Source organism: Grammomys surdaster, unplaced genomic scaffold, assembly GCF_004785775.1.
Source record: "Grammomys surdaster isolate TR1022 unplaced genomic scaffold, NIH_TR_1.0 185, whole genome shotgun sequence".
Classification (NCBI taxonomy): domain Eukaryota; kingdom Metazoa; phylum Chordata; class Mammalia; order Rodentia; family Muridae; genus Grammomys; species Grammomys surdaster.
In genome coordinates, this window is record NW_021604630.1 from 15,098,698 (window position 1) to 15,112,648 (window position 13,951).

The following is a 13,951-nucleotide window of genomic DNA, read 5'->3' on the forward strand; positions in this document are numbered from 1 at the left end:
TTTTACTATTAATCAATGTAGAACTTAAAGTCAGGACTTAAGACAAGTGAAAGAAGCCAAAGTGGTAGAGATGAGAAGGAAAGAAGACACAGAATCCTTATTTGCAGATGATACAGTTCTGTATATAAGAAACCCTAAATGTTCAACCAGGAAACTGTTAAAGCCACTAAACATAAAAGCAAAGTTACAGGACACAAATTATCACACAAAAGTCAGTAGCTTTCATATCAATCACAAATACATTGAAACATATCAGAGAAATGATCTTATTCATAATAGTCTCAAAAAGCCAGTCAATCAACCAAAATTGGAATAAACCTTACCAAGGAAGCAGAAGACATACACAATAAAAACTTTAAAATACTGGAGAAAGAAATCGATAAATACTCTAGAATGTGGGAAGATCTTTCATGTTCATGAATTGAGAATGATTATTGTAAAAAAAGGGCTATCTAATCAAAATCAACCTGTAGTGTCAATGCAATCCCTATCAAAATTCCAATGTTGTTCTTCACAATAAAAATTTAAAAGTAAAAAAAAATTATGTGGAATCACAAACAGGCCTAGTCAGGCAAAACACAAGCCCAGGTCAAAAGTAATTATGGAGCCATCACCATTCCTGATTTCAGTTTATACTACAGGGCATAAGTGACAAAGATAACATGGTTCCAGTCCAAAACTAGACATATAGATGGATAAACATAGACCTGAGGGCCCAGGTATAAACCCAGCAGCATTAGCCACAGGTGCCCCCAAAAAAGTGTACAGTAGAGAAATGTAGCTTCTTCAGCAAATGGTTCTGAGAAAATTGGAATCCAAATGTAACAACACGAAACTAGATCCGTGTCTCTCACCCCATACAAAAATCAACCCCAAATGAATCAAAGACCTTTATGTAAATCTCGAAATTCTGAAACTCATAGAGGAGAAAATAGTTCAAGATATAATAAGCATAGGCAAAGACTTTCTGAATAGGATTCCAGTTTTCAGGAGATGATGATGTCCGGAGAGGTGAGACCTCATGAGATTAAGAAAGCTTGTGCATAAGAGCCTGCATGGATCTTACCAGGTCCTCTGCATATATATTATGGTCCCCACTTTAGTGTTTTTGGTGTGCAAATGAGTGGATCTCTCTTTCTTGTGATGTACCTTCTCTTGTGCTCTTTTCTTACTGTTTGTTTGTTTGTTTGTTTGTTTGTTATTTCAATTCAAATTCCAATGTGTTAGTTTTTCTTTTATTATATCTTGTTTTATTATTATCCCATAGAATCCTGTTTGTCTTCCAGTGAGAGCCAGACAAGGTATGGATCCAGATGGGAAGGGAGGAAAGGAGGGACTGTGAGGAATTGAGGGAGGGGAAAATATGATCAGGACACATAATGTGAGAAAGAACCTACTTTCAATAAAAGTGGGGGTAGTCACAAGAATGCTTGTGTACAAGCAAGGAAACAGTTGAGTGAAGATACAGTATATAAGGCAAAAATGCTGTTAATGATACATCTGACAGAAGTAATATCTAGATGTAGAAAGAAATTAAAAAGTAAGTAGAATCAAGAAACCTGAGAACTCAGAAGGTAGGTGGGCTGATGAAATGAGCAGAAGTCTCAAAAGATGAAGAACAAACACCAAGCAAGATGTATTTATGATATACATATATGTCATATTTATATCATAAAATCACATATATATATATGTATGAAGTAGTACAACTGTCTAGGTTAATATATAGGATTAATAACATAGGAGGAGAGGGCTGACAGAGGAAGGTGTTAGAAGTCTTGGAGTGAAATAAACTCTAAGTACATTATGTGGCCAAATATAAATGTTCTTATCTAACCTAATGCACTACATAATGAATATATACCCACCTGAAAAATATATTATGAATTATATATAATTATATCTAAAAATATCCTGGTACAGTCTTAAAACAGACTCTGATATTCAAATAAAGAGGAAAATCAGAAAACAAACAAATGGTATCATGATTTATTTTTATTAAAAATAATAAGTGCACAACAGATATTTAAGCCTAACAGATATTTAGTAAGTGACTTGTTGATGATTTTACTGCAATTTCTGAATGCAATGATGCACTAGGAAGTTTGTCTCTTCCTCTGCCTCTCTATGTTTCTGGAAATGCTGTGCTGTGTAAAGTTTTCTGACAAATGAACAGAAAGCTCCCACAGTTACTTTGTGGTGCAAATAACTCTTCTGAAAATCTCCCCAAAGATGACTGTTAGAGCTGCTTGCTGTGTCCTAACAAGTTTTTCCTTGTTAGAGCACCACACAGAGAGTGGCAATAACACTTAGTGGTCTTTCTTCTCACAGAGGTCCTCCCTCTAAATGCTGATAGTAGAAATCTAGTTTGCTGGAAGTAAAGAGTTGGGATTCTGATGTCTGATAATCCAGATGACTAATCCGGGAGAATAAGATACAACCTGGGAGATATACACCAGTGTAGTATAGAATAAGAATGTTATGATTAATTTTACCATTTCCAAGGTGATTTATTGTTTTATTATTGTGGCTAACTCGTGAAGAATATTTGTGTTTTCATTTTTCTTTGGGTTACGATGTGCTTTCTAACTAGAGCATAAGTCAATGTTTGATGGTTTTTAGTTTTTCTATCTCACATTGCTTATGATTTCAAAATTTTTTTATGTTTATAAACAAATGAGCTGGACTCAGATGACCAGAGAGATATTCATGCCTACAGTAAATATCCTACAGCACCTTCCTATGAGGGACTGATAACTAAAGCACTATGGACAGGTGAAGCAGCATATTGGTCAGGATCAAATAAGTTTACAGGATACTCAGGAACTGTATGTAGAAAGTAATAGTTGATGCTAGGACACTAGAGTAAATGAAATACATTACCATGAAATACATTACCATGAAAATACTCAGTCTGGCTAGAGGACTGTTTTTCCTTGAGTTGTCATTCTGATGCAGTGTATATTCAACCCATAAATTCTTTAACTGTACTTGATACGTGTGGTTTAATGGACACTCAAACACATTATGTCTGATTTTATAGCACTGAAATATCTCTATTTTCCCACATAAATATCTCCCTGTGTCATATTTCCTTATTGTTTTACTCGAATTGATTCATATTACTTATTTTAATTAAATGCCATAGACAGAATTCTTCATTTTATGGCTGATTTTCATTCAGGCACAGAGTTCTACATGAAATGGTGCAAATTTAAAGCCTTGCAGGAGGCGTTTAAGGAGAGCTAAGTGAGGGGGCAGGGCATCTGCAGCTCCAGAATTGAGGTCTGCGAGGACTATCAGATTCCAAAAGTAAATATCCAAGCCATAAGAGTACATGCTAAGCTTCTAATAAACTCTTGCAAACGTGAAAATCCAGATATTTTTCTGACATATTCATTTTAAAAAGCTGTAGTATTTAAGGCACGTTTAAAGTATTCAAAGCATGTTGGGTACAATAGACACAGTTAATGCCACAGAAGTGTAAACCACTGGCTCTAAAACAGATGTATGTGGCTTGGTCTTCATGTGGGTTCTGAGCAGCTGGAGCAGAGATTATCCCTAAAGCTGTTGCCTATCTGTGGCATCCATTCTTCTATCTCAGCTGTCTTATCTAGCCTCAGTGAGAGAAGAAGCACCTAGTCCTGCAAAGACTTGATGTGCCCGGGCAGGTGGATATACCCAGAGGGGGCCTCCGCTCTCTCAGAAGAGAAGGAGGTGAGGATAGGGGAAGGGTTGTAGGAGGGGGGAACCAGGTTCAGGGACAGTGATCGATTAAATAAAAAACAAAAAGTATTGAACACGAACCAATGAAACATTTAGATTCAACTCCTAGTTTACAAGGATAAGGGAACACAGCATTTCATTCAGCCACGCTACAGGGATGCAATCAGAGCGACGCAGACCAAAGGGGAACTGAAGGAACAATATCAATTTCCTCAAGAAATAACACTATTGAAAAACAGGAAGGTGATAGATATAACAAGACTTAAACCATACATTAGCCAACTGCTATGTGGAGATTTATATAACATTGATGGGATGTTGACTTGGTATTTATATCAAGACATTATTGATGCTTTTATGTGGCTATGTTTAAAAGTCGCCCATATCTTCAGATATATTAAATTTATGGATAAAAATTTAGAAGTAAGAATTCTGCCAAATTGTATTTTAGAAATGCTATTAATTTATGATTACTATTTTTTATTACCATAGATAGTGTATTTTAGCTATAGTTAAGTAATATATAGTATATTTTGTGAGAATCTGTAAACAATTATGTGCACCCACCATCTCATTGACCGCTGCCTTAAGATTTAAGTTCTTCATGCATCTTTATCTGCTTAATGGTTTGAAAGTTTCCCCAGACTTTCACTTTGAAACATTTAATACAATATCTCTTGGAAGATATAGATTCAAGACTTTATGGGGCACTTAACATCTGTAGCATATTGTTGAGCAAATGGTCCCCAGGGATGCCAATGTGAAGACCATGACATCTTCAGAGTGCTTACTGCCAGGATGCAACAAACTGCCAAAAACACTTTTGCTGACTAATCTCTCTTTCTCTCTCTCTGTGTCTCTGTGTCTCTGTCTCTCTCCATCTCTCTCTGACTCTGTCTGTCTCTGTCTCTCTCCCTGTGTGTGTGAGCGTATGTCCATGTGTGTGTGTGTGTGTGTGTGTGTGTGTGTGTGTGTGTGTGTGCGTGTGTGTCTGTGTCTGGGTGTTCACACACGGATACTACCCATTGTACTTACAGGCCACAAGTTGACATCAGTTCAAATTGTCTCCTTCCCTCAAGTGCTGTCCACTTTACATTTTAAGACAGGGTCTCTCAGGGAGCCTGGAGCTTACTGTATCAGACTGTAGACTGTCTGGCCAGCAAGCTCCAGAGGTCCATGTCTCTTCTCACACTGTGCCCTACTGGTATTATAGAAATGTACTTCTGCTTTTGTATTCATATATGAGTGTTGGGAATCGAAACACTGATCCTCACATTACTCACTGAGCCCTCTCCTCAGCTTCAAACCCATTGATCTTAGAGACTCAAGTGATGTTATTCCTACACAGCCTATGGAGCCATCTGGCCATGGAAAGTGACAGATGCGTTGACTAGCATAGTGCTCCTGAGTTCTTGTGACTTCCCCTATGCCTGTTATTCAGTAAAGTATGGAAAAGGAAAATCAAGATGGCCTCTCTGTGCTCCTCAGCTTGATGACGGAGGTAAATGGTGGGAGTCCGTGACATGTCACGCTTTTCTGAATGGTTTTTTATTATTTATACCTTCTCCTGTTGGAAATTAAGAATCCTGAGAGTAAAGGATGAAACACAAAATTTGAAAACTCTCTCCAAGTAACTCACCATCCTTTTCCCAAGACCCTTAATTCTGTCCCTTGTATCCCACTATGCCCCCAGGAGGTGAGTATCTTCTATAATAAAAGAGGCTACAGTCCAACATGACAGGGTTTGCAAAGGTGTTACCATTCTACATTCTACTCTAAGCTATCTCTTTTAAAAAACATTCTTGACATCACTTTCATATGTTAATTTGGAAGTAAATATGAAAATCAGTTTTCCTAATTAGACGGAGTCAGTCATGGCTCCTCATTTTGGAGTTAATTTGCATTTCCCTAATGAAAAATGGTAACAATTTCCATATTTGTTTATTAACTACATATTTTTTCCTTGTTAAATATTTGTTCAAGGATCCAGCTGGTTTTATAAATGGTTCCCGGTTACTGTGTGATAGGTGTTCTCTATATATGATTGATAGAAATCCTATCAGATACATGCCTTCCAAGGGTTTTCCTCACCACTAATCTTTTTGTGTTATTGACTAGGTTTTTCAAAGAACGAAGCTTTTATTTTTAATGAAATCAAATATATCCTTTTAAAAAGTTTTTGTCACCCTCAAATAATATCATACTGCAAAGTTGAAAATATTTCTTTCTGTTCTATGTGTTCTGTTTTATGTTTTTTTTAAATATAATTTTAGGTTTTATAACATATCTTACACCTTACACCTTATTCTGAATTTTAGCCATTCTGTAATGATAGATGTTAGTGAAAATGTCATAACATTTCCCACGTTTTCATAGAATACATCTTTGTTTTGGGGATTATTTATTGACAGGATTTTGGGTAATGACTCAGTGAGTAGGCATATTCACTGACAATGAGAATTCTATTTCTAGACACCACAGGTAAAAGAGGAGAACTTATCATTGTAAGCTATTCTCTGACCTCTACCCAAGCACACACCCCACAGCAAGTAACTGAATAAGGGTAAAAAAAAGAATCTATTATATCTATATTGAACTTTCTTAAATACATTTAAAAAAACAAACAGCAAATTGTATACATGTTTTATTTTTGGACTCCAGACTATTGATCTATACCATTGCCCAGGTTATGCATTTCTAGTTTTCCTTCAGATCTACAGTAACGTTGGTAACTGTTTCTTTGCTTAACACATTTTCAAGAAAAAATTTCCACATAAAACCAGATACACTGAAACTAATAGAAGAGAAGGTGGGGAAAAGCCTCGAATACTTGGGCACAGGGGAAAAGTTCCTGAACAGAACTCCAATGGCATATGCTCTAAGATCGAGAATTGACAAATGGGACTTCATAAAATTGCAAAGTTTCTGTAAGGCAAAGGACACTGTCAATAGGACAAAACGACAACCAACAAATTGGGAAAAGATCTTTACCAATCCTTCATCTGATAGAGGGCTAATATCCAATATATACAAAGAACTCAAGAAATTAGACTCCAGGCAACCAAATTACCCTATTAAAAAATGGGGTATAGAGCTTAACAAAGAATTTTCAACAGAAGAAACTCGAATGGCCGAGAAGCACCTAAAGAAATGCTTGGCATCCTTAGTCGTCAGGGAAATGCAAATCAAAACAACCCTGAGATTCCATCTCACACCAGTCAGAATGGCTAAGATTAAAAACTCAGGTGATAGTAGATGCTGGCGAGGGTGTGGAGAAAGAGGAACACTCCTCCATTGTTGGTGGGACTGCAAGATGGTGCAACCACTTTGGAAATCAGTGTGGCGGTTCCTCAGAAAATTGGACATAGCATTACCCGAGGATCCAGCTATACCACTCCTAGGCATATACCCAGAAGGTGCTCGAACATATAATAAGGACATATGCTCAACTATGTTCATAGCAGCCTTATTTATAATAGCCAGGAGCTGGAAAGAACCCAGATGTCCTTCAACTGAGGAATGGATTAAAAAAATGTGGTATATTTACACAATGGAGTATTACTCAGCTATTAAAAACAATGAATTTGAGAGGTTCCTAGGTAAATGGATGGAACTAGAAATTATCATACTGAGTGAGGTAAGCCAATCACAAAAGAACACACATGGTATTCACTCACTGATTATTGGATATTAGCCCAGAACCTTAAAATGCCCAAGATGCAACTCACAGGCCACATGAAGTCCATAAAGAAGGAAGACCAAGTGGGGGTGATTCGGTCCTTCTTAGAAGGAGCAACAAAATACTCAAGGGAGCAAATATGGAGACAAAGCGAGGGACAAAAACTGAAGGAGGGGCCGTCTGAAGACCTTTCCACCTGAGTATCCATCCCATGTGCAGTCACCAAAGGTAGATGCTGATGTGGAAGTCAGGAAGTGCATGCTGATAAGAGCCTGATATGGATGTCTCCTCAGAGGTCTTCAAGAGTCTGACATATTCAGAGGCAGATGCTCACAACTAGCCATTGAAGTGATTATGGGGTTCTCAATGGAGGAGTTAGAGTGAAGACTGAAGGAGCTGAAAGGATTTGTGGCCCCATGAGGAGAGCAACAATACCAACCAACCACAGCTCCCAGGGTCTAAACCACCAGCCTGGGAGCACTTATGGAGGGATCCAGGGCCTTAGCTGAATATATAAGAGTGGAGGGCCCTGCTGGGCACAGGTGGAAGATGAGATCCTTGACCTCATGAAGGCTGGACGCCCCAGGGGGTGGGAGTTTTGAGGGTGGGGAGGTGGGAGTGGGGGGGTAGATAGAGGTTACATCCACAAAGAAGAAGGAGGAGGTGTGAGGGGATTGGGGGTTCCTGGGTGGGTGGGGGATGGGGTAAGGGGACAACATATGAAATGTAAATAAAACATCCAATAAAAAAATTAAAAAAAAAAATTCTATATTATTATGTATTTAACCTATAACTGACATTGCATTGACTCTACATACATATTTTGAGAGGATTGGTGTGCTCATAAGGTTTTCATCCCCTAAACTTGCTCTATTTCCATTTATTTATATTGTTTAATTTCTCTCAATGTTTGAGAGCTTTCAGAACAAAATCTTACCCTTGTTATATGATCTTCAAGAATATCATATGTTTAGATATGGATAGAAGTAATAATTTCTTTTCAAAAATATAATTACCATTGCCAGTACACCAAAATAACATACTACAGTTTGCTCTATTCATTTATTCTCTCTAGTACATATTGGTGTATTCATTATGGTTTTCTACATATATACTTTATCAGAGTCAATAACAATCTACTTCTAACCTGTATGCTTTTTTTAGTTTTCATATATCAGTAATTAGAATAAAATCATACAAGGTCTTGTTAACTTAAAAATGGTTCCTAACCTTTTTTGTCTTGAATAACTAAGGTCATATCTATATCACACATCTTCTAGATTCTGAGTCCACAACAAACGTAAACTATTACTGATTCTACTTCCCCATTTCTGTCTCCTAAAGTTCCTTCTGAAATAATAATGCCTAGAATCTTATCTTTTACTTGTTCTATAAATGAGTATTTAAAAAATAGATCCCTTGTATACAGTTTTTATTTCTGATGATAATATATATCTATAACAAAGAAGGAACCTGAAATCCATATATTACTAGTTCCTTAAAAAATACTTCCTTAAGAAAATAGGAAAAAAACACAGAGAAAACAAATATTGCTGAAGGAGGCATGTAAATAACTTGTAGCATAAATAGGTTTATTATAAAATATAATGCCTACTAAATAAATCAGAATATTTTGGCTTCCTTTAAATAGAATGACTCTAACACCACAGATTGTCATATTTGATATCAGGTTGCAAACTATTTTGACTATTACTTATAGTTCTCCATAAAGTTTTAATATGCTACCTAAATTATTAGTATTATAAAGTTTCTTTATAAAGTGTTATAATTCAAATATCAGAAAAACTATTTTAGTTAAAGATTGTGGATTTTATTAGATATTTACTGAATAATACTTTGAGTGACACTGATCATCGACAGTAAGATGGATTGTATAGAAATGTTAGTTCTGTTCTTTAATAATTTTTATTTAATAGTGTGTGTGTGTGTGTGTGTGTGTGATGAGAGTGTGGGGGTTGGTGTACATGCATGTTACAATGCACCTGGAGAAGTCAGAAGACAGCTCTGTGCAGTCAGTTCTTTCGTTCAGCTTTTACTGTGAATTTAAATCTGCAGACCACTGTGACAAGCACTGTACCTGATGAGCCTCCTTTACTACCCTATCTTTTTTTTTTTTTGTTTAAAGATTTTCATTCTTGTTTTTAATAGTTTATTTATTTTTATTTTATCTTCATTGGTTTTCCTGCATGTATGTCTGTGTGAGGGTGATGGATCCCCTGGAACTGGCGTTACAGACAGTTGTGAGCTACTATGTGGGTACTGGGAACTGAACATGCATCCTCTGGAAGAGCAGTCAGTGCTTTTATCCACTGAGCCATCTCTTCAGCCCCACTCCTTCTGTTTTATCAAACAGTTTTGTTTGCATATTTCTAGAATGAGCCTCTACACAAGCACACACCCAACATTTTAATCTTGAAATAAAGTTATTTTACTCTCTGAAATAATCAGATCCTCTATGTAACTTATTTTATATCAATAAAGGGATAATTATATATTCTATGTGTATGCTCATTTTGAAAATCATTATCTCCTTTTTAACAAAGTTAACTACATATCCCTCAATTGTATACTAGATCTAAAGCACATGAACATTTTGGCAAAGAATCAATCAGTGCTCATTGAACTAATAAAACTCACTTACTGGTAAAATATTTAGTGAAGGATTTTGATTACATTATTTCAAAATCAATCTTCTGCTGATATGTTCAATCAACATGTAGAATTCCTGCCAATATTCTTTATAGTATTTTTCGATGAAAAAGATACCATGTACCTTAGAAGTTTTAAAGTGTGAACTGTATTACTAGATCTCCTGGTTTGGAATTCACACCATGTTTTTGTGTATTATTCTGAGAAATCTTTTAAAATAAGAGTTTCTCAATACGAATATCTATTTTTCTTCTCCCTCACTTCCCTTAGATTCTCCCTAGCTGCTTATGTAATCAACTTCAGGTTTCTGTCTCTCTCTCAAACAAGAAAAAAACAAGAAATTCAAAATAAACAAACAAATATAAAAGCCAGGAAGACAATAAAGATACGAAACCAAAACAATATAAATGGGTAGTTACTTAAGACCTATTATGTGATATCAATGCTCAAGGAATGGTATGGCTAGATAATTTTGTGATTATCTGGCACTGGCCTCTACCAATGCAAAGAATCAATTCATGTCGTATATGTTTAACCCAAGGATGCACTCAAGTATAGTGTCCTGTTGGTCAAAGGAATAATTCTCCTGTGGTCAGTTATTTACATTTTATTTTGGCTTTTACCTTAATCTTTTAAAAACAAATATTTATCTTTAATCTTTTGTAACATTCCAGTTGTTATGTCCTTCCTTTTTTGCTTTCCCAAAGTTTTTCATCCCATACCTCTTCCCCTCTGTCTCCAAGAGGATATCAACTGAACAAACACCTTAAACATTTGAAAAATGTGCTAAAACTTCAAAGCATTTCAAAGGTTAGAGTACAAAATATTTTGATTCTGTTCACAAGACATTTTCTGAGGTATGATAAGGATGAATTTTGGTCAAGGTCAATATAGAAAGAAAAAAAGATGACCTGGTTTTTGAAATAGTGTGTAAGTTTACAAGCTGTTTAACCTTTGCCACATTCATAGAACAAAGACCATGTTTATAGAGAGACAGTCAATGACGAGGTCTGTAAACTGGAGCAGGAAGAAAGAGCTAGGCAGAGTATGAATACCTATGGCCAGTTAAAGAAACTTTACAGCTTCAGTGCCTTATGTTGACCTGTAGATTACTATCACCACATGCACCATATATTCATATTCACACTGAGAACTCTTCCACTGTTCCCATTCTTCATGTGATATAATCCCAAAGTGATGCTCATAACATTCTCCCTAAGTTGAATAATTGAGTTTAGGGAGTCTTCCAAGTTCATTTTTTTTTAAAAACAAAAACCAAACCAAACTAAACAAACAAAAACCTTGAATCCTACCATCCTGCCAACACTATTTGTCTATATTCTGTTGCCTACTGGAACACAGAAATTCTCTGATACTGGAAGGAGAGTATCTTCAATTAGAGACCTGTCTCCAGAGAATAAAGTACACAATCTCACTCAAGATTTGCATCAATCCTGGAAGGATAGTACTGTGATACCATTTCATAACAGAAGCAATGAAAGTTAGATCTTAATCTCCAAATGTCACCCAGCTTGGTGTTGATAGCTTGGACTGTAGTTCTGACCACACACCTGAGTTCTTGCTTCGAGTTGTACTTCCCTAATGAAGTTGGTAGGGGAGTGTGTGTGTTTGTGTGTGTGTGTGTGTGTGTGTGTGTGTGTGTAGATAGAATAGATAAGGGTTTGAAACACGTGAATTTCTGACTTTAATTTTGCTGTAACAGTTCTCTATAGCAAACAAACTAACAACACTGATAGAGACTGAAGGGTACATGCTTATATTTTTTAAAACCTACTTTAATAATGGTTCTTAAACACGTGTACCTCCTTTACAGCCCACTGACCAAAGAAAGGGGAGGAAGATGGCTGATAGCACAAGGGGGAAATGGACTTGTTTGGAAGTAGTTCTTTGGGGCAATTCCAGTCTTCATTGTCAGCAGTCCAGCCCACTAGCAAAACACCAAACACAAATCAGCAGCAGCTGCTTGATCCAGAGGAAACTGCAAGGCTCTACCTATGAGGCACAAGTCTGCCGAAGCAACATGAACCGGCTGGAACACCACCATAAGTTCTTTGGTTTATTTCTCTTATGAAATTATGACAAGATCAGAGAAGAAGGCAAGACAAATGCCAGAATGTTGTCAGTGGAGACCAGCTTCAATGAAGTCCAATGAGAACCAGAAAGGCAAACCAATGCCAGAATGTTGTCCAGTGTCTGATGGATTATACTCATACACTTTCTAAGCATTAAATGTCTTCTGAAGTCTCTGCTCCAGCAAAACATCACATGCCATTTTATCAGGCAGGTTCTAGAAAAATCCCACGTGTCTGTTCTCAGCAAAACACCCTCTCATGTTTCTGCTTCAGCAAAACATCCTCTCATAAGACAGTTTCCTGAAAAGACATCATATGACACAACTGTTCTCCAACAAACCAGAAATTTCCACTTCTGAAGGGACCTTTGTGGAGTTTTGTGGAATTATACAAATATACACAGGCACCCATATTCATTTTCATAACACATAAACAATATTATATGGCATTATATGTAAATATGTGTTTATGTGTGTCAGTGTCTGTATATATGTGTATGTGTTATTGTGTGTGTGCTATTGTGTGTATGGTATTGTGTGTATCAATGTCTATGTGTGTATGTTAATTTGTAAGTTAGTACAAATAACTTGTACTTGTACTTGCTGTAGTTAGTTTGTATGTGTTAGTGTGTATTACTATCTATGTTAGTCTGTGTTAATGTGTGTTGATTTATGTATGAATGGGGTGTAAGTGTATATGTGTGTGTGCCAGGATGTGTGTGTGTGTTACTGTGTGCTGGCTGTCTTCTGGTGATAAGTATAACAGAAAAGACATTCAATCCTTCACAAGTCTTCAGCAAAGACCTAGTCCTGATACCTAAGGGTTAAGAGAACTGTTTGTGAACATGTAATCTAAATAATTTAAAAGAAATTCTAAAAAACATCTCATCCTTTAAGAAGGCATGACACAGATTTACCACGATTCAACTTTCTTGTACATAGCTTTTGGGCTACAGCCTCTAGATAGACAAGCAACCATTTCTAGGTTTTGCCAAAATGTTAATTTAGGAGAAAATGATAATAAGGGGAAGTTCATTTTGATTTTCAGGTGGAGAAAACTTGATATGTAAAGCATAAAACATAACAGGTCTCATATAAAATTTATATAAAGCTTAAGTTGGGATACATCAGAAGTGTTTCCACAGAAAGTCCTCCACTATTCTGTATGTTATCTTCTGAAATTTTTATATCTTGAAATTTTCCTCATATTTCATATGTACATCTGCATTCTCAATTCTCAAGGAAGTTGTGTGATATTTTTTTCTGAAAACATCTCAAATTAAACTTTTATAGATTAAAATGAAATAGATTGTCTATATGTTACAGCCAAGAGTCATCCATGTATCTGTTTATAACTTAGGCCACTCAAAGTTCCTTTTAGGTACAGGGAGAAACTGGGGACAAAGATGCATAATCTGGGATAGACTGCGTGGTCTGCAGAGAACAGCTCTGAGAACTGCAGGTTTCAGAGATGTGTCTAGTCATTGTGACCAAGGAAATGCTTAGTGTGGAATCCTAGAACTCCTTCAAAATAGTCCAAGAACAAGCACATTTGTTTGTTAGTTTGTTTCCTTCTTTCTTTTTTCTTTTTTCTTCTTTCTCTTTCTCTCCTTCCTTTTCCTTCCCCCTTCTTCTTCCTTTCCCCTTTCCTCTTACCCTTCCCTGTCCCCTTCCTCTTCCTTTTCCCCTTTCTTTTCCTTTCCCCCTTCCCCTCCGTCCCCTTCCCCCTCTTCCTCTTCCTCTTCTCTTCCTCCTCCTCCTCCTCCTCCTCCTCCTCCTCCTCC